Here is a 5,756-nt window from a genome sequence, read left to right on the forward strand (position 1 = left end):
TACCATAATATGTTTTTTAGGTTTTCCATATACAAGATAATTTTTAAAAAACGGCAAACACTGTAGACTTTTGGTGGCGTAATTTCAAAAAATCAAACATAAGAAATAACAAATCAGAAAAACATCTAATATAATAGTGTTATTTTATTTTATTATTTATTTATTTCTTTTGTTTGCTTTAATAAGTTCATTGTTACCGACAATTTTTTTATTGACACCATACAACTAGATCTTATTAACTTTTATTAATATTTTTAAACAATAATTTTTAGTAAAAGTAAAACAAATTTCACATGTCTGTACCAAGAAAACTAACATTTTCCAAATAATACAAAAACTTGGGTTTTTATTTAAAATTAGAAAGTTGAATATATCCCAAAATATACTGACATTTAAAAAAAATATGTCAACTTATACTGTATTAAAAGCCATTTCATTTATTTTTTTAGTTTTTAAAATCGGACTTTAAATAAAAAAATTACAGTGCCTATCGTTTTTTAAATAATTACCCTGTAAATAAAGCGGTGGACATTTATCCGATATCTTGTTCCACATATAATTTTAAGGCTTTTACTTTATATTAATTATTAATTAATTTATATTAATAAATCGTTGAATTTCTAAATACTACGCATGTTATTTGGAATTTAAATCCTCAAGTTCCCGTTGGGACACCCTATACAAAAAATAAAGTTAAAAAAAATTAAATTCTTAAAATAATCTAGTTGTTCTTTTTGACAAAAAACGGTAATGCATGCGCACATTTCTATTGAAGTAAATTAATTATTTTTAATTATTCGCAAATTTAATTTTTTTAAACGTGATCTCCATTTTTTTTAATTATATTTTTAGAGTGTTATTTTATGTTAAATTAATTGATTATGGCCAATCATCCTAGTTGTGTTTTTTTCATCTAGGTTTTTGTGTCTCGACAAAAAAAATGAAGAAGTAAGCAAAATTAAAATGATTTGAAACAAGTTTGTATGATTTTTTTAGTGTTTAATTTCTGTTTTGTTCCTTTAATAAAACGTTTCTAATCACTTATTTCAGTAAAAGTGCTTAAGGATTCTTAATCTTAATTTTTTTTTATTTTAGGTGTTAATTTTGTAGAGCAAATTGTGGCAACAAATACTCGTTTTAAAATTTATTTTTTCTCATATAATAAGATTGCATAAGAATTGGATTTTTTCGAGAGACTGTTAACTTGAAAAAAATATGTACAAATAATTCCAATGTCAATTTTTTTTTACCGAAATTCTAGTAATTCCAAAAAATTCCACCAAAATTCCTGTAATTCTAAAAAAAATTGTAATTCTAATAATCCATCGTAATTTAATTTTTTTCAGATTAATTCCTGTAATTCCAAAATAAATCCTGTAATTCCAAATTAATTCCTGTATATAGTTTCAACTTAATTCTTGTCATTACAACTTAATTTCTGTAATTCCAAAATAATTCCTGTAATTCCAAATTAAATAGTTCTAAGGAATTCAATTTAGTTTTGAAAAAAAATTATACATATAAGTGTCTTTGAAGTCATCAATATGGTAGGTACTCCAAGTAGGTAATTCTAATAATTCCAAAAAGAATTCCAGTAATTTCAAAAAGAATTACAGCGATTCCAAAAAGAGTTCCAGCAATTCAAAGAAAATTTCAGTAATTCAAATATAATTCTAGTAAATCACAAGTAATTCTAATAATTCCAAACCATCCAAAAATAATTTCAATAATTCCAAATAATTCCAAGCAATTTCCGATGAAATTCCAAAAATTTGTACACCTAATTCCAGAGTGAACGATCTCTCGGGTTTTTCTTATTCTCTACAGGGTGCTGCATTTTCGATGTCCGAATAGGAAATCTCCGAAACTATGAGGTTTAGCCAAAAACGAGTAATACATTCTGGGGCTCATTTTTTGAGAAAATAATATTGGTTAAAATCACATCCCGCTATCGTCTTTTGTTTTCGACTTATAGACAGAAATTGACATTTTAGCAAAATTAAAAAAATTCATATCTTCGTTATTATAGAAGACACAGATTTGAAATAAATACATTATACAGGCACTTTTTTACGTAGAATTTAATAATGTAGTTAACAATTTTTTCAGTTGTTTGTTTAGTCGTAATAAAATAAACTTGTATTTTTTTAAATGGGAATCATAGATGGCTATGTCATTTTTAAAAAGCTTGTCTTTTTCTTATCTAAAAATATATATTTGTAACAAATTATTATAATACATTTTTAGCAAAAAATTATCTTTGATTTTTATTCGCAGTTGGCCATGAAAAAATGTTGCATGTTCAACCAAAAGGATTCAAACTATATTATATTCAACGAGTGTCACTAATGAAAGAGTTTTCTAAGTACTAAGTAATGAAAAAAATTCAAAATAAATTGTAAATCAATTTATTGGCGACTAATAACATTTCTTTGTTTTTAAACAAGCATTACCATTGCAACTTCTAGTGATACATAGTGTTGTAAAAAAAAGCCGCTTTAATTCTTCTTTAAAATATATTTTATATGACACAAAAATGACAATATGGCTATTCAAATACCCAAATTCCGTCTATGTGGAACGTTCGATCATCAAAAAAATGTTTTTTGTAATTGTGTTGACTGTTGACACATTTGTTTTTCCTATTTTTGGATTTTCTAAATCTTTATAATTTTATCTATTTTTTCATCTATTTTACAGTTCACAAAACTCTTATTGATTATTATTTACAGATTTGGAGTGAAATAGTTTTTCCATGGCCAACTATTATCACACAAAATATGTATTTCACTTTTTAAGTATAGTTATAAAAATATATTTTGTTACTAATATATATTTTTTAGATCAGAAAAAAATAAGCTTTTCAATTTCCATTTAAAAAAATACAAGTTGATCTCATTACGGCTAAACTAATAACTGAAAAAAATTGTTAACTACATTATTAAATTCCTCGAAAAAAAGTGCCTCTATAATGTCTTTATTTCAAATCCGTATCTTCTATAATAACGAAGATATAATTTTTTTAGATTTCGCCAAAATGTTAACTTTTGTCTGTAAGTCGAAAACAAAAGACGATAGCGGAATGCGGTTTTAACCAATATTATTTTCTCAAAAAATGAGATCCAGAATGTATCACTCGTTTTTGGCTAAACATCTTAGTTTCGGAGACTCCCTATTCGGACATCCAAAATGCAGCACCCTGTACAGTATTAGAGATGTGAGTTAAAAAATAAAAGCACGCTTTTTAGTTAATAGTAATAATAATAATAATAATAATTAAAAATAATTATTATTAAGTGTTGATAAATCACTTCTTCTCAAATTGGTATTTTTTGCAAGAAAAATTTAAATCATAGCATCACGTGCAAATTTTTGATATGTCTCTACAAATGTTCTCAATTTTTATCAAAAAATTAACCATTTCAAAAAATTCATACATACAAGGTGTAGCATAGAACAGTTTTTTAAAAACTGATAATTTAATATTAATTGAGGCTAATTAACTGTGTTTTAATTTTCTGTTCAGTTCGCCAGAGATGTTTTCCACTAGGTGTGATTAAATTTACAAAAATTTCCTTGTCGGTTTCTGTCTGAAAAAAATCAATTTTTTCTTATAAGGTCATTATCGGTGTCCAATAAAAATGGTCGCATCGCCGTCCATAAACCGATACAAATTACAGCTCGCCATCTCCTTGGCATGAATAACGCATGAGTCTCGTGGAATACTCCGTGCTCATCCTGGGCCTGCATACAAACGTTCACAGGAAAAGTACGTCATAACGTGACAAAGCCGTAAACAACGGGCGAGGGTGGCTAATTTATGGCCATTGCTGCCATTGTTAACTATTCCTGCCAACTGCATACTGATACGACCTCACAGGAGCTTCAGGACGAACGAAAAACGTTCGGCGTTAATCGAGGGCCGGAGGCGCCCGGCACATCCGCACCAAATCGAAAACTTTAACCGTGAAATCAATTTATTAAGTTTACACGCCGTAAAATAGCACCGACTGAATGAGACCCTCTCCGATTTTAGATTAGCCGAAAATTGCTCGGCCACTACCTGTGATCCGGACACAAAAGGACACGATCGGGGGGCACAATTCACGCGCTGATCGAAATCGCAAAATAAATATTTTTCTTTAATTAGCAAAAGGGGCCGAAACGACGTTTAACATAGCGAGGGACAAATGCCAACTTGCCACCCTAATATGGCACCACTTTCAAAGTCATATAACACAAGTTGTTTCAAATTGCCGCCTCTTCAAAAAACAGTATCTTAGCAACGAGAGACATAACCTCGAAATTTTACTTTTTTGTATATTTTGTCTATCTATAAACGTTTGTATTTATCTAAATCCTTAAATTTTTGCATTTTTTTACCTTTTTCTATTTTTGAATTTTTATTTTAAATTTTTTAGTTTTCTAGTTATGAATTTTTTGTCATTCTTTTTCAATATTTTTGTTTTTTTATGTTCTATAAATCTATAACATTAAAGTTGGTTTATACAAGATGGCAAAACTCGCGCGCCAAAAATAATGTCAATTAAGATAAGATACCAGTATAACATGGAAAAAATGTTTGGAAAATTTTACCTGACTTTGACATTTATTTTTTTCCATGACATTTTTCTTTGTTTACTCTTTTAATAGCCTGTAGCAAAAAAACTAAAAAAAATATTTCCAAGCGAAATAAATAGTCAGTGTGCAAAATTCAAACTTTTATAACTTCAAAATTTTTATAGGTAGAATTTTTTAACATTTTTTCCTGGTACCTTATACATGGCATTTTCCTCTGGGGAGTTCTGGCGCACCCTGTATAAACGTTTGTATTTATCTAAATTGTTAAATTTTTGCACATTTTTTAATTCTTCTTTTGATTATTCGTTTTCTGTGAATAATTCTACTATTTTTAGATTTTTAACTTTATATTTTCTGGTTTTCTAGTTATGGGTTTTTAGTCTTTTTTTTCAATATTTTTGTTTTCTTACGTTCTATAACATTAAAGGTCGGTTTATAGAAGGTGAATTAAAAAACAATATGTTGATGCGTGATTAACACGTGAATCTGAGGTTCAATTTAGTCACGTGATTAGTTAATGTGACGTTTGTTAAATTAATTTAATGACGCTTCTATAAATCGACCCTTATCTTTTCTTCAATACCTAAACGTTTTTTGTATTTATTTTTTGTACTTTCTTTTTTATGTTTTATTTATAATAGCTTTTACCATTCTTGAGTTTTTTATATTACATCTATTTTTTTTACTTTTCTGATCACTTTGTTTTTATTTTTTTATTGCTTTCAAATATGTATTTTAAATTTTCTACCTACACGTTTTTGACCTAATTTTATCTTAATTTTCTTTTTCATCTTTTTTATTTTTGTTTTGCTTTTTTTACTTCTTAATCTTTTGATCTGTTTGTTAAATAGGTTTTCTGTTTTTTTTAAACAATTTGTTGTTAAAAGTTGATATGCGATTAACACGTGAATCTGAGGTTCAATTTAGTCACGTGATTAGTTAATGTGACGTTTGAATGCAATTAATTTAATGACGCTTCTATAAATCGACCCTTATCTTTTCTTCAATAAACGTTTTTTTGTATTTATTTTTTGTACTTTCTTTTTTATGTTTTATTTATAATACCTTTTATTCTTGAGTTTTTTTGTATTTCATCTATTTTTTTTTTACTTTTTCTGATATCACTTTGTTTTTATTTTTTTATTGTTTTCAAATATGTATTTTAAATTTTCTAC

This window comes from Tribolium madens, unplaced genomic scaffold, assembly GCF_015345945.1.
Source record: "Tribolium madens isolate multiple individuals breed KSU strain unplaced genomic scaffold, Tmad_KSU_1.1 Scaffold_19;HRSCAF=116;Tcas5.2_LG9, whole genome shotgun sequence".
Classification (NCBI taxonomy): domain Eukaryota; kingdom Metazoa; phylum Arthropoda; class Insecta; order Coleoptera; family Tenebrionidae; genus Tribolium; species Tribolium madens.